Below are 26,325 nucleotides of genomic sequence, written 5' to 3'. Positions count from 1 at the left end.
CTTCACTGACTGCCTGTCAGCATCTTTCTTCAGGCATCCATAGGAGTCGACGACGAAAACTACGAAACTTCACCCCTATGCACCCGCAGCCTGTGGGCTAGGTAACTTGGGTACTCCGGTGCTCATCAGGATAGTGACTATCCTAGTGTCTAGTTTTCAAGTCTCAACTTCCTAGCTACTCCGGAAGTGTCCTAAATCTGTCTATTTCTAAACTGTGCTTTTGCTATTGACTTCTAAGCATTACGCGTGAGTGTTTCCACTCTGCACACGAATCCCGTGGGCCTCCCACTTCCTAACTAACGCTAGTATAGTGTAGCCCCAGCGATTCCCTAGGCCTAGGCCTATTCTATTTCCGTGACAGTGGTTCTTATACCACTTACTTAGTATATGGTTTGCGTGGCCCCTAGGGCCTAACTGTATTACTTACCTGTGTGACTTAATGTATGCTTAAATAAGACTGTGTTGTACTTACCTCTAATCTCATAAAGAGTGCTGAGGGTTTGCTTAGAATAAATACACTTTATTTTATATATATATCTGTTGTGGTGTCCTTTCATTTGGTATTCAAGGGATTATATATGGTATCACAGCTGGCTTCACATGCCATTCAGAGTTTAGCCTAAGACTGCTCTTGTCCATGCTACCACTAGGATAGCTGGTCTATAAGGTTGACTTTACAACCAATCACCATAAGGGTATTTGGACTGATATAAGGTGTACACTATAACTAGTGACATCATACATCAGGCCAACTTCTCACAGCACTCAAATGAATTGTAATTTTAAAAAGCCTCTTCAATGGTGAAGCCAGATTTTAGGTTACAATTTTGAAAACACCACTATAGAAAGTTGGCATTTTCTTTCTCAAAACAACTATGCCTTTTTTGCACGTGTCCTGGCTCACATGACTGTGAAAGAGTCTGCTGTTGTCTTATGTGTATTACTTCCAGACATGAGAACAAAGAAGGCCTAGGTGTGAGGGGAGTCAGTCTTTCTGAAAGGATGGCTAGGGAACAGCTGCCTCCAGCCCCGATTACACTTCATAGGGCTCTGCCTGCAGCACACAAAAGGAACCCGACACCAGGCCTGCCCTCGCCTTTGTCAACCTAGACAGTTTGCAGCCAGGGGAAGGGAGAGAACTGGCCAGAACTAGTTTTGCAGGTAGGAAAGGGAATATCCCCACAGAAAGACTGACACTGGGTATAAAAATAGGACCTACTGACCCACTCCTCAGAACACTCCTGGACCTGCCGAAGATTCGGAAGAAGCACTGCCCAGCTGCCAGATGGCCCGCCCTACCAAAAGGACTGCCTTGCTGTCTGAAGAAGGAAGACAGGACCTGCTTTCCTTGATCCCACGCTACCCAGAGTGACTCCAAGGGACAGTTGGGTGACCTCCTGTGTGCGTCACAGGTACACAACAAGCTTTTAGAGACCTTCCTGCAACTGCTCAGCTGTTCAGCTGACCAGCACCAACTGCACTTGTCTGGACCTACCTGGGCCATGCTGCTGGTCTCTGATGGAGTGTGTCCTGATTCCCAAGGGGTGCCCCCAGGTGCTGGACCCAGGGCTGGCATCAGTGGGGACTCCTCCTCAAGAAAAAGTGGAAATCCTGAAGTTTGGGCTCTTTGCGACCACGAAGTGAGGTCTTTGTGCTGAGAATCGACCATCAGCAACGACTGCCAATGCTAAGCACCAGGCGAACCTGCCCTTTGCACTGAGAGTGACTGTCTGCAATGACAGGCAACTCATGACCTGCTCTTCATGGCAACAGCAACAATTCGTGGTAATCAATCAAAGTGAAGCTCCAGTGACAACTGGCTCTTCATGCTGTAGCAACAACCGTCAGTGATGCTTAACCTGCTCCTTGTGCCAAAAGCCTTCTTCTTGCAGCCCCCGCCAACACAAATGGAACTCTTTGCAAAAGACTTGAGAAGTCAACTCTTCAACGGGACTCACCTGGTCCCTATTCCTGACCCACACTCCATCTCGGTCTGCCTGAACTTATGACTTTTCCCGTTCTAGTGAAACCAGATGACCATCAGAGGTTCTTTCTGCTTCTTTGTGCTATTTTTTACCTAAAAGTTTAGAAATTGATATCTCTGGTCCCATTGATATTTGTCAGTCTGGTATCATTCTATTTATTAAAATGTATCCTTTTTTCAAAATTTATTTGAGATGTTTCTTGCATTGTGTTTTCACTTCATTACTGTTTGTGTACTGCATACATCCTTCACACATTTCCTTTAAGTAAAGCCTGACTGCTATGTGGCAATCTACCAGAGGGTTCAGCAGAGGTTAATTTAGTTACTTTTGTAGTCACCCTGACAAGGATTGCGTTTATTATTTAAACGGGGCTTCCACCCCGCTTAACTAATAACCCAATTTCTTACATTCACAATATTTAACCAACTTTTTTGTGAGTTTGTTTAGGTGGTCCATTGGCACTAATGAGGTTCTTTAACTTTCTTTGTCTCAGCACGTGCAGTATGTATCATGCAATCCCATGCATACCTATCAATCTCTTTCTCCATTCCCAACCCCAAAAAGTCCCTTTGTTGCCTTGGTCTTTATGGCATGGCTACCATAGTATCCCCTTGTGCAGTAACCATAAATCCAGCAGGTACACCGCAGGGTATATGCAGCATGTCTTGTCTATGTAACATGTCTCCTTCACAAGACAATTTGATCCCACCCTTAAATTAACTACTCACCACATTCATCACATGCTCTTTCGTAGGCCATTTGTCAATTCGACCTGATACACCAGCTTCAAATCTTGGCATGTTAGGTTATTTTACGTTATGTTGCATTGTTTTTACATAGCGCACACAAATCCTGATCAATTCGCCTACGCCACTGATGCTCCGTGATCGTATTGGGATGGAGGAGTTTGCCTGCATGGCTCAGTAGAACGTGCACCCCAGTCCTGACCTCACAAATAGGAAGACTCCGGCTGTTTGTTGATTAATATAGTCCTGCTTGGACATTTATGACCCACTGAAACGGAAAGCTACTCAGAGCTGGATCTGTGGTCTGGAGAGGTACACCATATGCTCCCCTCCTTCAGGAACGTGCCTACCGTCAGCTCACCAGGCTGTGGCGGGCTGGCCGTGGTGGCAGCAGAAAGATTGCAATGGCTTTGCAGGCCTTGTGTCCTCTACCTGAGGAAGAGTTGTCTACTGTCCTCTTCTCCTTTATAAAGTGGTCTCACAGACCCCTGCATCCAGGACCTTGGCTTCATCCCTGAGAGATGTGAATGTCGAATGTATGCGCTTGTAGTTGGATGAGCGTGGAGTCTGCGAAACCGCAGATCTCAAGGCCCTTCCAAAGCATTATTGAGGGCTTTGTAGTGCACCAGGCCCTAGGGTGTTTAGGGCTGGAGACAAAGTATCATTTTAAAATGCATGGAAGAGACCTTGTCATTTCCAGCTCCATTGTTGCCTAAAAGTGCTACCTCGATATTGGTGACCTGGTAGCTAAATGGAAGGCCTCTCACCTTTACGCCCTTGATTTGGGTCTTCCCTGACAGAAGACTGCTGTGTAAAGAAAGACAAAGGCTGGACCAGTCTGGGATGAATAAGCAGAAGGCAAGAGCTGCCTGAAACTGGTCTAACAGCTGGATCTTTGGTACACAATCTGAGTTTGTAAACTTGATATATAAGTATGGAACAGAAACCACAGGACGGTGTGAAAGATTTCTATTCACCAGAATCTGGGGATTCACTACAGTGGAGACCAGAAACTTTTCTGTACTCCAGACAATAGTTTCCTCTATGCCAGGTCCAGGAACAGGAACCTCAAAGTTCTGCAGCCTGCCAGGAGGAGAGCTACCTTGAGGGATCGAGGTGACTGGTGGCTGAGGAAGGGTGCTGGTGATGCCCTTGCAGGAGGAAGACGATACCTAGAAAAGAGCAGGGCTGCATGAAGCTAAGGCAGGAAGAACTGATCTCTGCTCTGAAGCACAAGGAATGATCTGCATCATCTGTACCAGAAACCAGAGGCCTGAGATGGCTGAGTGCTCACAAGGTCCACAGATATATCCTGCTTTATCCTTGCCAGAGAGATGTAGCATGGATGGTGGCTTGCTGCTAACAACATCTCACCTGCAGTTGCCAAAGAAAGAACCAGTGTGCCTCAAAAGGCTTACCTCTCTAGCTACATCACTCACCGCTAGCAGCAATAAGTTTGACCTTTGTTAGATCCTCTCCAATGAGCTGGGATAGGCTCTTTGCTTTATTAAGGTATTGAGTTTTTGTTTGGGTCTGCGGAAGATCTCTCCAGCAAAGAGCCACCTAACCACAGTCAGATTCAGCACAGCAGAGTCTTCCCATCTTCTGCGGCCTGTTGTCCCACAGATTTTCATCAGAGGCACATGCACCAGAGACCATGGCAGTGCCAGCCCGTCCATGACAGCATCAGTGCAATCCCACTCAGTGGGTCATGTGGATAACTCACCACCCGGGTGGGCGCTGCCTCTTCTATAGCTGGCAACAGCAGTCTCAGGCTGCTGAGACTTGAATAAATCCAGCAAGCTACAGTGCAGAGAACAGGACACTGAGGGTGAACTGTTTTTGGTGCTCATTACACTTCCTTCATCTGCTCTTTTTTCAGGAGGGTGGAGCAGGAATTTCCTGTGAGGGCACATGTTTAGATTTACAGAAGATAGTACTACCTGACTCAATGCGGCCAACTTAAGTCAACACTGACTGCCCAGATCACTCCATGAAATTAGCTTACTTACTGCATATTGCCCTCTGACCTTTCTTGTACAGTATTGTGCTTTGAGGTAGAAGTAAAGTACTTTTTTCTCTTACAAAAAAGCACTGCGGGACAATGATTTATTTACTCTATTAAATGCTTTTTTGAGTTTTGGACCTATAATCCAACATCACCCCCCTGATTAAGCCTTGCACTGCTTGACACCGCTATCTAGAGGGTCAGTTGTTAAAGGTGTGTACTGGGTGCTCAGTTTTAAGCTTAACGGTAGAGTAAAAGCACGGAACACCAGAGGTAAAAGTCTTTGATTGTTAATGTCTGAACCCAGTAACCTCTGTCTCCTTGGGACTCCTACAAATGGCCCCACAGATCACTCTATGATCCGCAACTAAATGCTGGTCACCATCGGATCAGAGTACAGAGTTCTGGGCTGAAATCCATAGTTTATTTTGCTCATCATGCCATTCAAGTTTGGACCCAGCCATATGCAAATCAGTCTCGACCCTGCTCCACATGGGAATAGTCCAGCCCGAACTGCCAGGCCAGGTCCTCCCTGACTAGAAACAAGAATCTTGGGACCAATTTCGGGGTATCGCCCCTCATCAGCAAGGTTAGCTTGAATCCAATGGAATAGTGAGCAAGGGATCCACGTCTGGGCATACCCTTCCCACTTGGGGTGACTTTAGTAACACAAAAAGATGATGGACGGAATGCTGAATATTGTCAAACATTCTCCCACCCATACAGAGACCTGGGCCTAAACATATCAGATTGTTTGCTCACCATGCCATTCCAGTTTGGACCCAGCCATATGCAAATCCGTCTTGACCCTGCTCCACATGGGGACAGTCCAGCCCGAACTGACATGTCAGGGAGGACAGGAAACAAACATCCTGGGACTGGTTTCTGGGTATCACCCCTCATCAGCCAGGCTTGCTTTAATCTAATGGCATAGTTAGCACTGGAACCACATCTGGGTATACCCTTCCCACTTGGGGTGACTATAGCAACACAAAAAAACGATGGATGGAATGTTGAACATTGTCAAACATTCTTCCCCCAGTACAGATACTGGGCCTAAATCCATAGCTTTTTTGCTCCTCGTGCCATTCCAGTTTGGACCCAGCCATATGAAAATCAGTCTCGACCCTGCTCCCCATGGGAACAGTCCAGCCAGAACTGTCAAGCCAGGTTCTCCCGGACCAGAAACAAGCATCCTGGGACCAGTTTCAAGGTATCACCCCTCATCAGCCAGGCTGGGTTGAATCCAATGCATAGTGAGCAAGGGACTCACGTCTGGGCATAACCTAGATGATGGACGGAATGCTGAACATTGTTAAACACTCCCCCGCAGTACAGAGATCTGGGCCTAGATCCATCACTTTTTTGCTCACCTTGCCATTCCAGTTTTGACCCAGCCAGATTCAAATGAGTCTTGACTCTGCTTCCCATGGGAACAGTCCAGCCCCAACTGCCAGGCCAGGTCCTCCCTGACAGGAAACAAGCATCCTGGGACAAATTGTGGGGTTACACCCCTCATCAGCCAGGCTTGCCTGAATTCAATGGCATAGTGAGCATGGGACCCACATCTGGGCATACCCTTCCCACTTGGGTGACTATAGCAACACAAAAAGATAATGGGCGAAATGCTGAACACTGACAAAAATTTACCCCCAGTACTGAGTTCTGGGCCTACATCCATTGTTTTTTTGCTCACCATGCCATTCCGGTTTGGACTCAGCCATATGAAAATCAGTCTTGACCCTGCTGCCCATGGGAGCAGTACAGCCCGAACCACCAGACAAGGTCCTCCCTGACTAGAAACATCATACTCGGACTGGTTTCGGGGTATCACATGGGTCCCGTGCTCATTGTGTCACTAGATTCAAGCTAGCCTGGCTGATGAGGGGTGATGCCCCGAAACCGGTCCCAAGATGCTTGTTTCAGGTCCAGGGTGGTTCGGGCCTGGCAGTTCGGGCTGGACTGTTCCAATAAGGAGCAGGGTCAAGACTAATTTGCATATGGCTGTGTCTAAACTGGGGTGGCGTGGTGGGCAAAAGAAATATTGATTTAACCCCGATCCATGACTGGGGGTGAATGTTTGACAATGTTCAGCATTCCATCCATCATCTTTTTGTGTTGCTCACATGACTTGCACCTGGCACAAGTCTGATCACGAATGGTATTCTCCTACCATCTGTGAATGCCAATTAGCAGTTTTGGAGGGTTGCCGTACCAGCCGTCCAAATAGCCGCTTCTGAACTACAGAATGAAGAAAGTAGTCGTGCAGATTTTCAAAGCGATTGAGGCTTTTTTGGAATGAAGCAGTGTTGCAGAGAACTAGCCTTAGCACCATCTGCTTACTGCAGAATCTCTATACCCAAGACTCGACGGTGATATAACACACATTGTATATTGATCCGTACAAACACCATCAGTCAAACTGGCAGGAGGATTATAACCCCAAGTGTCAGTAAGTGGATAAGAGTGAACAAACTGTCATTTATAGCAATACAGTTCCAGCACTGAAGTTCACATTTAACTATGTAGCCATTTTGAGCAAGACCAACAATAGAAATGTAGACGTTTCAGTCCCCCTGTACTCTCAATGCATTGGACCATCATCAGGATAAACCGTTGTGAATAAAGTGCCATTCCAAGGGGGATTGCAAGCTTCACCTAAAACCACTGACAATCAGTGCAGGAAATAAACATCAGAATATCCAAGAGTTAGGATCTGAGAGTATTCGATAGAGAGATGCCTTTATTTTGATGGGCTGTGTGAGGCAATGTAATACATACAGGATACTTGTCCAGGACCAAGCAACAATCATTCCTAAAGATATTATAGAATTCAAGACCATCAATGATCATGTGCGAAAGAAAGTGCGATGGAATGTGCGCAGTGCAGAAGCCCAAAGTCCAGGGCCACAGGTGCCACGGCAGTGCATAGACGAATCACAGCAAAGTGGTGTGGCCAGGGGCTTAGCTCTCACTAGCGCACCGGAGGCCCGCGGGAGCAAGGATGTGGTGGACCACTGCACCCGAATAATGGCTGTCTTCTCTAACCCAACCAGATACAAGGAGGACATGTTCCTGATTGCTTCTGGGCCCCTGCCACCTTTGCAATACCACAAACACCTGTCTGCTGCAGAGCATAGGGTAGCTTTGGAAGTGAGGGCAGCTTACAGCGATTTTAATGAGCCTATCAGGCCACACCCATCCCTTGGGAGAAACTAAATTGGAAGAAACGTAGGTGTGCCCAAACGTAGAGTAGGAGTAGCAGACTGGTCCAATAGTCTATTTCCTCGATTCCTCACAACGTCTTATCTTTCTCCTTCCTTCCCTCGCAGTTAATGCACTGGAATGGGGAGATAAAGACATGATGGAAATGCCCGCAATTCCCTCATAAATGACAATTCCTGTGACCTCAACACCGCCATTTAGACTCTATCTTAAACAAAAGGCATACTGCATCCATACTCTACCATGCCATGCCTGCACGTGCAATCTTGCATTCCATTCGGCCTCCGCGCTACGCTGATTGGTCCGAGGACAATGGAATGCAAATGAGCTTCTCAAGCCTCACGGTCCTCAGGGGTTAAGCCCACAGACCTTGCACGAATGCACTATTATCTCAAAATACCGTGCCGTTCTCAATGGCGTAACTAAAAATGATAACCCCTTCCTCCACTCCTGCAGAATGTTACCAGGAGACCCCGAGTCTCTTATTTTATTCCAGAAGCTTATAACCAAGGCCACTGGAATTATGTGGCAGGAGAGGGACAAATTATGCGGCAAACTAAATCAAATTAAGCAGCATAATGCGTCACATTTTGTAATATTATTGCTTCATTATTTAGTCATTTTAAAATTTGGTAACAAAGTCTGGGCATTGGTTGCACCTCATTAGTACCAGTTTAACACAAAAATATAGCAATAAGCAACAGAAGGTTGACCAGTCCAGTTTTGCAAACAGCCTTCCAGTGCACAGCAACACTTGTCGCTGCATTCTTAGTAACTTTTGAACTGTTTGAGCAAAAAAAAGTTTGGGGGTCAAAATCTGAAAACTATGCAGCAGATGATAGATTATGTGGCAAATGGGGAAAATCTGTACTAATGCGAAAATCGTCGCAGCCGCACAATCGCATAATTCCAGTGACCCTGCTTATGACCGAAGTCAGCTGACATGGGAGCAAGCTCAGGAAAGCATGAGCCCACAGCAAAATGCCGGGTTCAGAGATTCAGACTGTGCATAGACCATAAAACCACAAAACTCCCTGGGAAGAAAATAGTCTTGTGATTGTGCGGCTGCCCTGGCGCCTGCAGGGTGCCCTAGAAGGGCGGGCCTCTAGTGCCAGCTAGGCACCAGCCCACCCCCCTTCTGCTAGGGGACCCCTCGGGGAGGAGTCCCCCACTCTTATCAGCCAGTGGCTGCGGCGCGCAGGACGCGTCACTTCCGGGGCGCGAGGAACGAGGGGGTGGGTATATAGGCCTCCCCCACCCTCTGACCTTCCTCTTTTCGCGATTCAGACTGTGCATAGACCATAAAAACACAAAACTCCCTGGGAAGAAAATAGTTTTGTTTGATTGCGGGTTCTCGCACCCCTCACCTCCCTCTTCTCTGACCCTTCTCTCCCTGCTCCTCCTCCTCCCTCTCTGACAATGAGCTCCTCTCTTTCTCTGGCACTGGTCACACCTCTCTTTTCTCTGGCACCGGGTCTCTTATGACCAAGAGAGTAGCCAGAATATTAAAATACCCCCCATTTTGAACCAAACCTTAATGGCACCAAGTGAGCAAAGCAGGTAAATACAACCCTTCTATAATAGTTCCCTTCTATGGCTCATCCATCCATCTATTCATTCATGTTACCATCCCTCCATCTGTACTTTCATGATTCTAACAATCCATTAACACTCCATCCATTCATCAGTGGTGTAACAAAGGCCCCACAGCCCCCGCAGTGCAGGGGGGGGGCAGGGACCCCTCAGCACAGTACCCTGGCCTGAGAGCTCCTGAGTGAGTCTGGACGGGGCCACTCCATGTACTTTGTGGGGGGGGGGCTCAAGTTTTGTCATGCCACTGCCATTTACGCACCTACAGATTCATCAATCTTTCTTTTCAATGATCCATCCATCCATCCATTGTTTCACCTTTTCAGCAACAAAGATGCTTCCATCCATCTAACCATCCATCTATCCAAATATTGAAACTTGCAACCTCCTTCCACTCTTTACTTTCCCTTTTCCTTATATATTTCCTTCCTTCCATACTTCTTTATTTTTAATTCGACAGACGACCACGAGGGAAAATTAAACAAATAATTAATTTCCCTCGTCGTCTGTCGAAATCCCCCCCACCTGGCCCGGCCGTTCTTACCTGCACGGGCCGCGGCTGCTAACATTAACCCTTTCTTCTTTCTCTCATTCTTCCTTTCCACTTTCAGTCATCATTGTTCTGTGACATTCTAATTCTTTCTTACCTTCCTCTTTCCCCTAGGTCTGTTTGCTGCTCTGTGCCCTCCTTGTTTCTTCTTCTATCCCCTTCACTGAACTTGTTTCACTTAGTAACCCTCCGCGCCCATCTCTCAGCCCTGCCTTTTCCTCAGAGCACTATATGAGCTTTGAACCACACTGTAGGTTGCACCACTTGGTCCAATCAAAAACAAACAATAATATATGATTGTCCATAAAGTATAAATCATTCAAGTATTCCTCTTTATTCTGCTTCACAAATCGTGGACAGCCAACGCGTTTCGTTCTTTAACAAAGAACTTCCTCAGGGCTGTAAAAAACATTTAAAAAATACATATATAATACCATTGTAACAGTATAGTCGATATAATATATTACAAAACACATTATTCAACCAAACAGAAGATACGAGCTTTGAGTTGCATCCCTGCAGAATGAAGAGGCCTGAGTAACATGAATCACCTCTTAGCTGGAGGCAGATTACCAGGCCACCCGGGGCCGTGGTGCCCACCTCCCCCCCTTGAGCTGCCAAAGCGGGGGTCAGCACCCTATCTCTTCTCCGACTCTGGCCCCGCCCTCCCTCCTGTATGGCGCTACACCTCCCAGCCTCCATTCTCTCACACCTGGGTCCCCTCCTCTCCAACACTGGTCACCCCTCACCCATCTCACTTTTCTCACTCCTCTGTCGCTGAAAGGGGGTCTCCTCTTCCCCCTTTCTGACACAGGTCTCTCTGCTTCTTCCCTGACACAGGCCCCTTCACTCCCTCCTCTCTGATACTGGACCCTTCTCTCTCTCTCTCTCTCTCTCTTCTTTCTCTCTCTCTCTCTCTTTCTCTCACTCTTCTCGCTCTCTCTCTTTCTTCTCTCTCTTTCCTCTCTCTCTCACTCTCTCTTCCTTCTCTCTCTATCTCCTCTTTCTCTCTCTATTTCTCTGTCTCTCCATCTATCTCTTCTCTCTCTTTCTCTTCTCTCTCTCTTTCTTCATCTCTTCTCTCTTCTCTCTCCTCACTCTCTCTTCTCTCTCTCTCTCTTCTCTCGTCTATCTCGCTTCTCTCTCTCTCTCCCTCTCTTCTCTCTCTCCCTCTCTTTCCCTCTGTCTCTCTCTCTCACGTTGTCTATCTGTCTCTCTCACCCTACCTCCCTCTCTGTCTGTCTCTCTCTCTCTCTGTCTGTCTCTCTCTGACCAGGGATCCCCTCTCCTTCATCCATGACACAGGCCCCACTCACTCCTCTCTGATACTGTCTCCCTCCTCTCCTTTGACACAGGTTCCTCCCCCTCTCTCTCTCTTTCTCTCACCCCGTCTCTCACGCCCTATCTCCCCATCTGTCTGTCTCGCTCGCTCTCTTTCTGACCAGGGATCCCCTCTCCTGCATCCATGACACAGGCCCTCCTCTCTGATACTGGGCCCCTCCTCTTCTTTGACACAGGGCCCATCACCTCTCCCCCCCCCCCCTCTCCTCTCTCTCTTTCTCTCTCTCTCCTCTTTCTCTTCCCCACTCTCTCTCTTTCTCTCTCTCTCGCTCTCTCTGACCAGGGATCCTGTCTCCTTCATCCCTGACACAGGCTCCTTCACTCCCTCCTCTCTGATACTGCCCCCTTCTTTCTCTCTGACCCAGGTCCCCCCACCTCGCCTCTCTCTCTTTCACTGAGACTCTATACTTCCTCCCAGACACCTGTTTCTCTCTTTCTCTCGCTCTGACCGAAGTCTGCGTATTCTGTAAACCCTCTCAAAATCCGACACACTCCACCTGTGATTAGATCCATCCTCTACCGTACGCTCTTTTGTACTTAAGTTGTCTAGATGCCCTCAACAAACACGGTACTGTGTAAATCATTTTACATTTCAGAGCCCTGTCATAGATGGTTTACTTCGGCGTGGGGCGTCACACCTGCCTTTTGTACAGAGCTGTCCAACTCTGCCGGTGAAGCATTCATTAAATAAATAACTAAAGCCATCACAAGTCACTCCTCTCTTTGTCTCTCTGGCGCTCCCTCCTTTCTGACACTGGTCTCTCCTCTCCCTCATGACAACGATCCCTCCTGTTCCCTCTGTGACACTGCTCCCTCCTTCCCAGGCACTGGTCCCTCCCCCCCTCCTCAATGGTACCGGTCACACCTTCTCTACGACATTGGCCCCACCCTTTTCTGTGACACCTGCCTCCTCTGACGCTGGTCCTCGCCCCCTCTCCTCTGACATTGAGTCATCCTTTCACTCCTCCGTGATGCTGGTTCCTCTCTAGTATCCCTTCCTTTCCTCCCTCTACAACACTTGTCCCTCCTCCCCCTCCCTGACACTTGTCCCTCTCCCGCTTCTCTGATACTGGCCCCTCCTTCCATCTCTCTGACACTGGCTCCCTCCCTCTTCTCTGACACTGGTCCCTCCCCCCCTCCGAAGCGCTGGTTCCTCCCCCCCGGGCTCTGGGATGTCACACCGATGGGCTGGTCCTGAGGATGCCCAGGGAGCAGGATGCTGAGGTGAAGAGGAGGATGTGGCGAGGGGATGGCCGCTGAGGTGAGGAGGAGGGTGCTGAGAGGGGAGGATGCTGAGGTGAGGTGGGAGGGCAGGATGAGTCGAGGATCAGGGTGCTGAGAGGGGAGGGGGTGCTGTCAGAGGGAGGATGCAGGCAGGAGGAGGATTCTGAGAGGAGGATGGCGAGGATGCTGAGGTGAGGAGGAGGATGCTGAGGTGGTCGCCATGGCAGCTGTAACCAGGAGGTAAACCTGATCCGCCGTCTCTCAATCTCTTCACCTCTCCTCTCTCCGTGTTCCCCCTCCTCCCCCGTCGATCTCGATTAGAGCATGCTTTGATGTTGTACCCCCTAACCTCCTGCCCCTCCCCCACAGTGGTACCCAACCTTTTACCCTCACAGCATCTCTCTCGTCCCCGATGGTGTGTCGTGCCCTGGCGAGGCCTTCGTCTCACTGGGCCTTCGGAAGGGACTGGTGGGGCTCCGGTGAACCCATTATGGCCCCGTCCTACAGCACTGCCTCACTTTTGGAGTTGGGGTTTGGGGGGGGGGAGGGGTGTTACCTTCCCTCAGGCCATGCTTTTCTCTCCGCTGCACACTGAGTGGATTGGATTACCCGCACCTCTCTCTCTTTCTCCCTTCCTTCCGCCTTTCCTTCTTTCCATTCCGTTCTCTCTCATTTTCTCTCTCTGTCTTTCTTTTGAATCTCAATCGTTCTCTCTTATGTGTCTTTTCCTCTCACTCTCATTTCCCTTTTCCGCTCCCTCTCTTTCTTCTCTTTCGTTTCCGCTCTTGCCCTCTCCTCTCGTTCTTTTGTTTTCTTTTTCTTTAGCGTTCTCTTCATGCATTGGCACCCCTCTCTCTCTCTCCTTCGCCTGTCACTCTTTCTCTCCTTGTGTTTTGACCCAGGCTCTCCCTCGCTCTCTCCCAGACTCTGTCCTTGACTTCTTTCATATGTATATATTTCTTTCTCTTTATCTCTTGCTGAAGGTGCCCCGTGTATCGCTCTTACTCCCTATGTCTCCATATTTCCCTTCCTAAACCCCACTCTCTCTCTTTCGTGACTCTCTCTTTGCTTCTCTCCTGTGCATCCGTTTCTCTCTCTCTGTATGACCTTTCACACAAACACCTCTCTCTGTAGCCATAAACCCCTCTCTTTCTTCATCTCTTTCTCTTCCGGTATCTCCCCTCCTGCATGTTATTTATATTCTTTTTTATATCTTCTCCTCACTTCCTTGTTGTACTACCCCCACCCCCATCTGCAGCATTCTCCCCTGTCCTGTAACGACCGCTCGTTCTTTCTTCTTGTCTTCCTCACTCACTTCTTGCAGCCCTCCGTCTTCATCACTCCCTGTCCATCTCTCCTGTTTCTGTATCTTTCTTTCTCTTCCTGTATCCTCCCTCCTCTCTATTTTCTTGTTTTTGCCACCCCACTTCTCTTCCTGTCTGTCCATCTCTAATCCCTTCCTATTGGATATATCAGTCTTATTCTCCACTCCCTCCTTCACTGCCTTTCTCTGTCAGTGTCGTTCCCTTCCTGCATCTGACCCTCGCCCTTTCCTTTTATCTGTCTCTCGTCCTCTCCTTGTATCAGTCTCTCTACTACTTGCACCTGTCTCTCTCTGTCCTTGTATCTGTCTCTCGTCCTCTCCTTGTTTCTGTCTCTCTCCCTCTCCTTGTATCTGTCCCTCCCCTATCCTTGTATCTGTCTTTCTCCCTCTCCTTGTATCTTTCTCCCCTCATCTCCTTGTATCTGTCTCTCTTCCTCTCCTTGTGTCTGTCCCTCTAACTCTTCTTGTATCCCTCTTCCTCTCCTTGTATCTGTCACTCTTCCTCTCCTTGTATCTTTCCCTCGTCCTCTCCCTGTATCCGTCTCGGTCTCTCATTCTCCCCTTGTATCTGTCCCTCTTCCCTCCTCTCCTTGTATCTGTCTCTCTTCCTCTCCTTGTTTTCCTTCCCTCTCCTTGTATCTGTCCCTCTTCCTCTCCTTGTATCTGTCCCTCTTCCTCTCCTTGTATCCGTCTCTCTTCCTTTCTTTGTATCTGTCTCTCTCCCTCCCCTTGTATCTGTCTCTCTCATTCTCTCCTTGTACCTGTCTTTCTTCCTCTCCATGTATCTGTCTCTCTTCCTCTCCTTGTATCTGTTCCCCTTCCTCTCTGTCTCTCTCCTTCTCCACGTATCTGTCGCTCTCCTCCTCTCCTTGTATCTGTCTCTCTTCCTCTCCTTGTATCTGTCTCTCTCCCACTCCTTGTATCTGTCTCTCTCGTCCTCTCCTTGAATCTGTCCCTCGTCCTCTCCTTGTATCGGTCTCTCTCCCTCTCCTTGTATCAGTCTCACTCACCTTCTCCTTGTATCTGTCTCTCTCGTCCTCCCCTTGTCTCTGTCCCTCTTCCCTCCTCTCCTTGTATCTGTCTATCTTCCTCTCCTTGTTTCTGTCCCTCGCCCTCTCCTTGTATCTCTCCCTCTTCCTCTTCTTGTATCTGTCCCACATCCTTTTCTTGTATCTGTCTCTCTCATTCTCTCCTTGTATCTGTCTTTCTTCCTCTCCTTGTATCTGTCTCTCTTCCCCTCCTTGTATCTGTTCCTCTTCCTCTGCTTGTATCTGTGTCTCTCCCTCTCCTTGTATCTGTCTCTCTCCCCCTCTCCTTGTATCTGTCTCTCTTTATCTCCTTGTATCTGTTCCTCTCCCTCTCCTTGTATCTGTATCTCTCGCCCCCTCCTTGAATCTGTCCCTCGTCCTCTCCTTGTATCTGTCTCTCTCCCCCTCTCCTTGTATCTGTCTCTCTTTCTCTCCTTGTATCTGTTCCTCTCCCTCTCCTTGTATCTGTATCTCTCGCCCTCTCCTTGAATCTGTCCCTCGTCCTCTCCTTATATCTGTCTCTCTCCCTCTCCTTGTATCTGCCACACTCGCCTTCTCCTTGTATCTGTCTCTCTCGTCCTCTCCTTGCATCTGTCCCTCGTCTTCTCCTTGCATCTGGCTATCTTCCTCTCCTTGTATCTGTCTCTCTCCCTCGCCTTGTATCTGTCTCTCTCGTCCTCTCCTTGCATCTGTCTCTCTCCCTCTCCTTGTATCTGTCTCACTCACCTTCTCCTTGTATCTGTCTCTCTCGTCTTCCCCTTGTATCTGTCCCTCTTCCCTCCTCTCCTTGTATCTGTCCCTCTTCCTCTCCTTGTATCTGCCTCTCTCCCTCTCCTTTTATCTGTCCCTCTTACGATCCTTGTATCTGTCTGTCTCCCTTTCCTTTTATCTGTCTCTCTTACTCTCCTTTTTCTGTCTCTCTCGCCTTCTCATTCTATCTGTCTCTCTCATCTTCTCCTTGTTTCTGTCCCTCTTCCTCTCCTTGTATCTGTCCTTCTTCCTTTTCTTGATTCTGTCTCTCTTCCTTCCCTTGTATCTGTCTCTCTCCCTCCGCTTGTATCTGTCTCTCTCGTCTTCTCCTTGTATCTGTCTCTCTCCCTCTCCTTGTAGCTGTCTCTCTCCCTCTCCTTGCATCTGTCTCTCTCTCCCACTCTCTCTCCCTTTTCCTCTCCCTGGATTTGTCTCTCGCCTGCTCTTCGTGTATCTCATCTGTCTCTCTCTTTTTATTCCAGTATATCCCTCTTGTTCTGTCTGTCACTCCCTGCCTCTCTCTTCTTGTTTACATTATCATTCCATCCCTTGTTCTCTTAGCTTTTATCTTTTCCCTCTTTTCTCCTTTCCTTTCTTCCATTTCCTGCATCTGCTCCCCCAATTTTTCTTTATGCTTTTGGCCTTTTTTGTCTTTATGCACCTGTCTGTATTATCGCAATATGGGTGCCTCTCTCTTATTCTCTGTCTGTCCCCCACCATCTCACTCTTTCTTGCACTTCACCTGCCTCTCTCTCCCTTCTACCACGTCTCTCCCTGCATCTCTAGCTGTACAGATGTCTGCCATGCTGTCTCCTGGTTTCTGTGTCCTCCTCTACCTCTGTTTCTATGTCTTCCTGGAATAACTTCTCTCTCTCATGCTCTCATTCTCTCGCTCTCTCTTTTCTGCTTGTTGCCTAGAGCTGGCCGTCTCTCGTTCTCTCTTCCTGTAATAACACCTCTCTCTCTCTCTTGTGCTCTCACACTCTCTCTCTTGCTTGCTGCCTAGACCTGCACGTCTCTTGTTCTTGTCTTGCTGTACTCATTTCTCTCTCTCACTCTCTCATGCTTTCACTCTCTCTCTCTCTCTTTTTGTTTGTTGACCAGAGCGGGCCGTCTCCTTCTGTTCTTTCTCTAATAACCTCTCTTTCTCGTGCTCTCACACTCTCTCTTTTGCTTGTTGCCAAGACCTGCCAGTCTCTCACCCTCTCTCCCTCTCTCTTTTGTGCTCCCACACTCTCGCTCTCTCTTTTGTTTGTTGCCCAAACCTGCCCGTCTCTCGCTCTCTCTCTTCCTGTAATAACCTCTCTCTCGCGTGCTCTCACTCTCTCTTCTGCTTGTTGCCAAGACCTGCCAGTCTCTCACCCTCTCTCCCCGAGTTAGCAACTCTCTCTCTCTCGTGCTCTCACACTCTCTCTTTTGCTTGTCACCTAGACCTGCCCGTCTCTCGCTCTCTCTCTTCCTGTAATAACCTCTCTCTCGCGTGCTCTCACACTCTCTTTTGTTTGTTGCCCAGACCTGCCCGTCTCTCGCTCTCTCTCTTCCTGTAATAACCTCTCTCTCTTGTGCTCTCACGCTCTCTTTTGTTTGTTGCCCAGACCTGCCCGTCTCTCGCTCTCTCTCTTCCTGTAATAACCTCTCTCTCGCGTGCTCACACTCTCTTTTGTTTGTTGCCCAGACCTGCCCGTCTCTCGCTCTCTCTCTTCCTGTAATAACCTCTCTCTCGCGTGCTCTCACTCTCTCTTCTGCTTGTTGCCAAGACCTGCCAGTCTCTCACCCTCTCTCCCCGAGTTAGCAACTCTCTCTCTTTTGTGCTCCCACACTCTCGCCCTCTCTTTTGCTTGTTGCCTAGACCTCCCCGTCTCCCCTTGTCTCTTCCTGTGATCACCCCGCCCCTCCTGTCGTCCCTGCCTCTGTTTCTTAGTTCACACTTTCTCACCAGGAGTTGTAAGTTCACAAGTGCTACCGGAGCTCGACTCCCGGGCCCTGCATTAGTGGCCTGTGAGAGGCTGTCAGGTGCCACACACAGTCCTAGAATATTTGGCGAGAGAGCAACTTCTCCCCAACTATTCCAGGAGGCTTATTTACTATTCCAACTCCATTCCTGGAATATTTTGGTGGAAGTTATAAATTCCCCAGGTATTGGTAAGAAGGGTTGAAAGTAGTACTTTGGAATTGCAGAAGGAGAGCTCAGGGTAAAAAGCTATGAATACATATTGGCTGCATTGTCCAGCCTGGTGAATCTAGGGCTGGCCTTCACTCCCAGTGAACCCGGGGTGTGCTTCGCTGAGGCTGCTTCACGGGCACCTCTGTGTCTCCCTGTGTTCGTGGGGGTTGTGAGGCCCTGTAACTCGTTTCCTGCAAGGCCCCGGTCTCAGGGTTGAGAGATGCCCTTCATCACTCCTCTTTCAAGGACGCCTGCTCCGCCCTCTTTCAATCCCAGTTTGCCATCACTGACACCATACTTGGATGTTAGTCTTTTCAGTTATAGCTTTTACTTTCTCTCCCTGCCCCTATCTCTTTCCCCTCTCTCTCTCTTTTACTCTTTTTCTTGGTCTTTTACAATCTTTCTTTCATGACCTAACAAGATGTTCTCTGCCTCTCGCTGTCTCTGTTATACTCTCTCTTTACCTTGTCTTTCTCTCATTTTCTAGTATTTTTCTCTTTCTCCCTCTTTCTCTCACTCCTCCTCTTTTCCTTCTAAGTCTCTCTCAGTCTCTTCCTTTGTCCATCTCCCCCTCTCTCCATTCATCCTCTTTCTTTTCAGTCTCATTTTCTTTGTCTTTCATTCCTCTCTGTCCATCTTAGGTTTTCACTCTCTCTGTCCCTCTTCAGCATTCCCCCTCCCTCTCTCTCTCTATACCACTCCTCTCTCGCTTTCTTCTCTGTTTCTACCTCATTTTCTATTTTTCCCTCCCTCTTTCTTATTTTTTTTTCTCTTCCTCCGTCCTTTCCAAGCTCTCTGTCACTGTCTGCACTGTCTCTCTTAATCCATCCATCCATCCATCCATCCATCCATCCATCCATCCATCCATCCATCCATCCATCCATCCATCCATCCCTCCGCCCGCCCGCCCGCCCGCCCATCCATCCATCCATCCATCCATCCATCCATCCATCCATCCATCCATCCATCCATCCATCCATCCATCCATCCATTCATTCATCCATCCCTCCCCTTGCCTGCCTCATCTAGGTTTCTCCCTCCCTCTCTGTTTTTCTCTCTCAGACTCTCTCGTCCAATTTCATTTCATCCACTAATGCTTTATTGGCACGACTGGTGGGTTTTCAAGTCCTGCCAAAGCTTTACAGGTTTTACGGATGGGTTTTTACCTCCGCTGAAGTCATAAGCTGAAAGTGTCTGCTCTCTTCTCCAACACTTCCGGTTCATTTCCCAACAAAACGTTAATCTTGTCTTCCTGTTCAGTAGCTGATCAGCTCGTGACCCTTGAGATCAATTTACCATGGTCCATGTTCGGTGTCTGTCATGTTTGTGAGACCAGAGGGATAGCAAGGGTGCCTGGTCCCTGCTTCTAGCAAGGAAGAGACCCCTTCACCGGCCACCTGGGTGGGTAGGACATGAAAGACATCATCTATAGGCCCCTTTGGGACAGCGCGTGGCATTGTGACACATTAATATAGTCCTTGTGAGTAGTGCTTCAGTGACAGTTTGTGCATTTTTGGGTGTAGTGACCCTGTTCAGAGTATTGAATTCCAGGTACTACTCTTGCAGTATAACTTCAGAAATCCCTCCGAATGAATCGCACACCACCTTAGGCAGGATTCAATTAACTTCACTTTCTGTTTACTAGAACCATACAATCAAGCTTCATCAAGTAACTCATTTGCACGGATTGAAATTACCCTAATTCCAGATCATGTCCTTTGTATGCTCAACGCATTTCGGCATTACTTTTATCCCTTCTTCAGGAAGTTCATAATATAAGCCTGTGGATCAATTAAATGAAATAATATAGAACATCAACTCAACATCAAATATTATATTAACTTTTCATTAAACTGAAACAATTTGAGGGATGCCTAAAAATTTGTCATCACTTGATGAAATTGAATATGAACATAGATGTTATATGACAGCGCGCGGCATTGTTCCACTGGGAGATCCAGCCTGGAATTTTAAGGTCTGCCTGTTCCGCGATCTCCTCCCTGTTGTTACTAGAATTACTCCATCTGTGATTGCCTGTGTGTGGGATCATACACTTTCGCAGATATCTGCTCGGGTGAAGTCACTGTGTGGCCTCTGCTTGTTCTGTGATTGAATGTGTTTGGTTGGGGGTTGTCACCCTGAGTAGATATTGCATTCAGGGGAAGGTGCTGCGTGGCCTGTTCTTGTTCTGTGATTGCCTGTGTGTGGGGTGTGTCACCCTGAGTAGGTATTGCATTCAGGTGAAGGCTCTGTGTGGCCTGTGCTTGTTCTGTGATTGTCTGTGTTTGGGATCATTCACTTTCAGCAGATATCTGCTCGGGTGAAGTCACTGTGTGGCCTGTGCTTGTTCTGTGCTTGCATGTGTTTGGTTGGGGTGTATCACCCTGAGCAGATACTGCATTCAGGGGAAGGTCCTGTGTGGCCTGTGCTTGTTCCGTGATTGCCTGTGTGTGGGGTGTGTTACCCTGAGTAGATATTGCATTCAGGGGAAGGTCCTGTGTGGCCTGTGCTTGTTCTGTGATTGCCTGTGAGTGGGGTGTGTTACCCTGAGCAGATATTGCATTCAGGTGAAGGCTTTGTGTGGCCTGTGTTTGTTTTGTGATTGCCTGTGTGTGGGGTGTGTCACCCTGAGCAGATACTGCATTCAGGTGAAGGCTCTGTGTGGCCTGTGCTTGTTCTGTGATTGCATGTGTTTGGTTGGGGATTGTCACCCTGAGCAGATACTGCATTCAGGGGAAGGCCCTGTGTGTCCTGTGCTTGTTCTGTGATTGCCTGTGTTTGGTTGTGGTTTGTCACCCTGAGTTGATATTGCATTCAGGGGAAGGTCCTGTGTGTTCTGTGCTTGTCCTGTGTTGCCTGTGTTTGGTTCGGGTTTGTCACCCTGAGTTGATATTGTATTCAGGGGAAGGTCCGGTGTGTTCTGTGCTTGTCCTGTGTTGCCTGTGTTTGGTTCGGGTTTGTCACCCTGCGCAGATACTGCATTCAGGTGAAGGTCCGGCCTAGCCAGTACATGGGCTGTGATTGGCTGTGTCGGCAGGGCCAGCTTTAGCGCTGCTGGCACCTAGTGCGGCAGTCTTTTTTGGTGCCCCCAATCACCTCCTACTCCTGTTTCAAGAGGATAGAGGCCCGTTGTACTTGTTCATTGTGTTCTTGCATTATGTTTTTTCTGTATAGATGTTACAATTTCCCTGTGATTTAGGTATAAAAACTCTATTTGACTGTTAAGCGCTCTCACTCTCCAACATCACCCCTTATCGCTCCATGGACCCTTCCTCACATGTATTTAATTTCATTTAATTTGTTTTATAGCGGTTCTCGGACCAGTGTAGGGTGTCAGAGCACTTTAGATCACACACACATTATACAGAGACAATGTTCATCCATACTGGTATACAGTCAATTTTAAGAGTACTTGGTCTTGAGAAGCACAAAGTTACGATTTAAAACATAACACAGTGGTTGGGGTTGGCGTTAATAATACAAATGTATTTCTACCCAAACAATCCAATTTTAGCAACAATAGGATAATTAAAAACATAACATTCTAACCCATACCTTGCAGTTTGCCTGCAGCTCTTTGATGGCAGTTCATAGCACGCTGTGCTATAACGCGATTGTAACTTATGAACTGCATGCAACAATAGGATCTCTGTGACAAAAGCAGTAACCCACTAAGCTATACACATAAAATACATGCATGGAACATTGTACAAGTTCTTTGCAACTGCCATATTAACCCTCTGCCTGTTTTATGAAGAATCAAAACTGTCACTAGACAAAACATGCTCTCTCTCCAGCAGGTGCATTAATCACCAGAGTTATCTCAACATTTTTATTGTTGCCTGAGCATTTCTGGACACACAAAGAGCTCAGCAGGAGGCGCTTTCAAATCCCTATCATGTTTCAAAACACTGCAAGCTCGGTGCCCGGTGCGGAGGCACTGGACACACCGCCTAGAAGCCGGCCATGGCACTGGTCACACCGCCCAAAAGCCGGGCATGGCACTGGTCACACCACCCAGAAGCCCACAATGGCACTGGTCACACCTCCCAGAAGCCGGCCATGGCACTGGTCACAGGCCATGGCACTGGTCACACCACCCAGAAGCCGGACTTGGCACTCGTCACTTGCCATGGCACTGGTTACACCACCCAGTAGCCGGCCATGGCACTGATCACACCGCCCAGAAGCCCGCTATGGCACTGGTAATACCACCCAAATGCCCACCATGGCACTGGTCACACCACCCAGAAGCCGGCCATGGCACTGGTCACACCACGCAGAAGCCCATCATGGCACTGGTCTCACCGCCAAGAAGCCGTCGATGGCACTGGTCACACCAGTCAGAAGCCAATCATGGCACTGGTCACACCGCCCAGAAGCCCGCGATGGCACTGGTCACACCGCCCAGAAGCCCCCCAGGGCACTGGTCACACCACCCAAAAGCTGGCCATGGCACTGGTCACACCGCCCAGATGTCCGCCATAGTGTTCAGGATGGGGCAGACATTCTGCTTATTTGCAGTTCCTGTCTAGCAGTTTGTAGTATTTAACTTGATTTCGCACCTGTAGTTGGGTTTTCAGTGAGTTGTGTTTCTTTGCTCAATCTTTCACTAGCAATGTGGGCCGTGTACGAGGTTGACCTAGTTACTCTGATATGTGTTTCTGTCTCAGCCAAGTTGAGCCCTGGTTTCTCTCAGGTGTGTGTCTGTTTCTGGCAGAAGGACCAATAGTTTCTCTGAGTTATGTGTCTGTTTCTGGCAGATGACTCTGCAGTTTCTCTTAGATGTGTGCCTGATTCTGGCCGATGCGACTCTAATTTTTCCGAGATGTATATGTTTCTGGCACATGTAGCTCTAGTTTTACTGACATGTTTGTTTGTGGTTGATGGTGCTCTAGTTTCTCTGTGACTTGTGTCTGTTTCTGGCTGACAGAGCTCTAGTTTATATGAGATGTTTGTTTCTAGTAGATGGAGCTCTAGTTTCTCTTAGATGTTTGTCTGTTTCTGGAACATGTAGCTCTAGTTTCTCTGAGATGTTTGTTTCTAGTAGATGGAGCTTTAGATTCTCTGTGACTTGTGTTTATTTTAGTAGATAGAGCTCTAGTTTCTCTGTGATGTTTGCTTCTAGTAGATGGAGCTCTAGTTTCTCTGTGACATGTGTTTGTTTCTAGTAGATAGAGATCTAGTTTCCCTGAGATGTTTGTTTCTAGCACATGTAGCTCTAGTTTCTCTGAGATGTTTGTTTCTGGCAAATGTAGCTCTAGTTTATCTGAGATGTTTGTTTCCAGTAGCTGGAGCTCTAGTTTCCCCTGAGATGTTTGTTTCTAGTAGATGGAGCTTGAGTTCCTCTGAGATGTTTGTTTTTAGTAGATGGAGCTCTAGTTTTTCTGTGATGTTTGTTTCTAGTAGATGGATCTATAGTTTCTCTGAGACGTTTGTTTCTGGTACATGTGGCTCTAGGTTCTCTGAGATGTTTGTTTCTAGTAGATGGAGCTCTGGGTTCTCTGAGATGTTTATTTCTGGCAGATAGGACTCTAGTTTATCTGAGATGTGTGTTTCTAGTAGATGGAGCTCTAGTTTATCTGTGACTTGTGTTTGTTTCTGCCCCTATAGCTTTAGTGTCTCTGAGAAGTTTGTTTCTGGCACATGTAGCTCTAGTTTCTCTGAGATGTTTGTTTATAGTAGGTGGAGCTCTAGTTTCTCTGTGACTTGTGATTGTTTCTGGCACATGTAGCTCTAGTTTTTCTGAGATGTTTGTTTCTAGTAGATGGAGCTCTAGTTTTTCTGAGATGTTTGTTTCTAGTAGACGGAGCTCTAGTTTTTCTGTGACTTGTGTTTGTTTCTAGCGCATGTAGCTCTAGTTTATCTGGGATGTTTGTTTCTAGTAGATGGAGCTCTAGTTTTTCTGTGACTTGTGTTTGTTTCTAGTAGATGGAGCTCTAGTTTCTCTGCGGCTTGTGTTTGTTTCTGGTAGATGGAGCTCTAGTTTCTCTGAGGTGTTTGTTTCTAGTAGATGGAGCTGTAGTTTCTCTGCGGCTTGTGTTTGTTTCTGGTAGATGGTGCTCTAATTTCTCTGAGACATTTGTTTCTGTCAGATGGAGCTCTAGTTTCTCGGAGATGTTTGTTTCTAGTAGATGGAGCTCTAGTTTCTCTGCGACTTGTGTTTGTTTCTAGTAGATGGAGCTCTAGTTTATCTGGGATGTTTGTTTCTAGTAGATGGAGCTCTAGTTTTTCTGTGACTTGTGTTTGTTTCTAGTAGATGGAGCTCTAGTTTCTCTGTGACTTGTGTTTTTGTTCTAGTAGATGGAGATCTAGTTTCTCTGAGATGTTTGTTTCTAGTAGATGGTGCTCTGGTTTCTCTGTGACTTGTGTTAGTTTCTGGCAGATAGGACTGTACTTTATCTGAGATGTTGTTTCTAGTAGATGGAGCTCTAGTTTCTCTGTGACTTGTATTTGTTCCTAGTAGATGAAGCTCTTGTTTCTCTGAGATGTTTTTTTCTGGCAGATAGGACTCTAGTTTATCAGAGATGTTTGTTTTTAGTAGATGGAGCTCTAGTTTCTCTGTGACTTGTGTTTGTTTCTAGTAGACTGAGCTCTAGTTTCTCTGAGATATTTGTTTCTAGTAGATGGAGCTCTAGTTTCTCTGAGATGTTTGTTTCTAGTAGATGGATCTTTAGTTTCTCTGAGATGTTTGTTTTTGGCACATGTAGCTGTAGTTCCTCTGAGATGTTTGTTTCTAGTAGATGTAGCCCTAGTTTCTCTGAGATGTTTGTTTCTAGCATATAGTAGTCTAGTTTATCTACGATGTTTGTTTCTAGTAGATGGAGCTCTAGTTTCTCTAAGATGTTTGTTTCTAGTAGATGGAGCTCTAGTTTCTCTGTGTCTTCTGTTTGTTTCTAGTAGATGGAGCTCTAGTTTCTCTGAGATTTTTGTTTCTAGCAGATGGAGCTAGCTCTAGTTTCTCTGAGATGTTTGTTTCTAGTAGATGGAGCTAGCTCTAGTTTCTCTGAGATGTTTGTTTCTAGTAGAGGGAGCTCTAGTTTCTCTGTGACGTGTGTTTGTTTCTAGTAGATGGAGCTCTAGATTCTCTCTGATATTTGTTTCCAGTAGATGGAGCTCTAGTTTCTCTCAGATGTTTGTTTCCAGTAGACAGAGCTCTAGTTTCTCTGTGACTTGTGTTTGTTTCTCGTAGATGGAGCTCTAGTTTCTCTGAGATGTTTGTTTCTAGTAGATGGAGCTCTAGTTTCTCTGAGGTGTTTGTTTATGGTGGATGGAGCTCTAGTTTCTCTGTGACTTGTGTTTGTTTCTAGTAGATGGAGCTGTAGTTTCTCTGAGATGTTTGTTTCTAGTAGATGGAGCTCTAGTTTCTCTGTGTCTTCGGTTTGTTTCTAGTGGATGGAGCTCTAGTTTATCTGAGATGTTTGTTTCTAGTAGTTGGAGCTCTGGTTTCTCTGTGACTTGTGTTTGCTTCTAGTAGATGGAGCTCTAGTTTCTCTGAGATGTTTGTTTCTACTGGATGGAGCTCTAGTTTTTCTGTGTCTTGTGTTTGCTTCTAGTAGATGAAGCTCTAGTTTCTCTGAGATGTTTGTTTCTAGTAGATGGAGCTCTAGTTTCTCTGTGTCTTGTGTTTGTTTCTAGTGGATGGAGAATTAGTTTCTCTGAGATGTTTGTTTCTAGTAGATGGAGCTCTAGTTTCTCTGTGCCTTGTGTTTGTTTTTAGTAGATGGAGCTCTAGTTTCTCTGAGGTGTTTGTTTCTAGTAGATGGAGCTCTAGTTTCTCTGCGGCTTGTGTTTGTTTCTGGTAGATGGAGCTCTAGTTTCTCTGAGGCGTTTGTTTCTAGTAGATGGAGCTGTAGTTTCTCTGCGGCTTGTGTTTGTTTCTGGTAGATGGAGCTCTAGTTTCTCTGAGACATTTGTTTCTGTCAGATGGAGCTCTAGTTTCTCGGAGATGTTTGTTTCTAGTAGATGGAGCTCTAGTTTCTCTGCGACTTGTGTTTGTTTCTAGTAGATGGAGCTCTAGTTTCTCTGAGATGTTTGTTTTTAGTAGATGGAGCTCTAGTTTGTCTGTGTCTTGTGTTTGCTTCTAGTAGATGGAACTCTAGTTTCTCTGCGATGTTTGTTTCTGGCACATGTTGCTCTAGTTTCTCTGAGATGTTTGTTGCTAGTAGATGGAGCTCTAGTTTCTCTGTGACTTGTGTTTTTGTTCTAGTAGATGGAGATCTAGTTTCTTTGAGATGTTTGTTTCTAGTAGATGGTGCTCTGGTTTCTCTGTGACTTGTGTTAGTTTCTGGCAGATAGGACTGTACTTTATCTGAGATGTTGTTTCTAGTAGATGGAGCTCTAGTTTCTCTGTGACTTGTATTTGTTCCTAGTAGATGAAGCTCTTGTTT

The 26,325-nt window shown here is 47.2% G+C and overlaps 1 protein-coding gene across 2 annotated transcripts in view; it reads left to right on the top strand.

The window, feature by feature from the left end:
* The first annotated feature begins 12,424 nt into the window (after window positions 1–12,424).
* GPR162 (G protein-coupled receptor 162) overlaps window positions 12,425–26,325 on the top strand; it is a 164,284-nt gene continuing 150,383 nt past the window's right edge. The window contains exon 1 of one of the 2 annotated variants that reach the window (XM_085619854.1): window positions 12,425–12,706. The gene's annotated coding sequence lies outside the window, so the exon portion shown is untranslated. Of the gene's footprint in view, window positions 12,707–12,818; window positions 12,910–26,325 lie in introns of those variants that run through there. The other variant, XM_085619855.1, reaches the window with a different exon arrangement.

This window comes from Triturus cristatus, chromosome 7, assembly GCF_964204655.1.
Source record: "Triturus cristatus chromosome 7, aTriCri1.1, whole genome shotgun sequence".
NCBI classification, from domain to species: Eukaryota; Metazoa; Chordata; class Amphibia; order Caudata; family Salamandridae; genus Triturus; species Triturus cristatus.
Note: the sequence above shows the minus strand (reverse complement) of the source record. Positions and strands in the feature narration are given on the sequence as shown.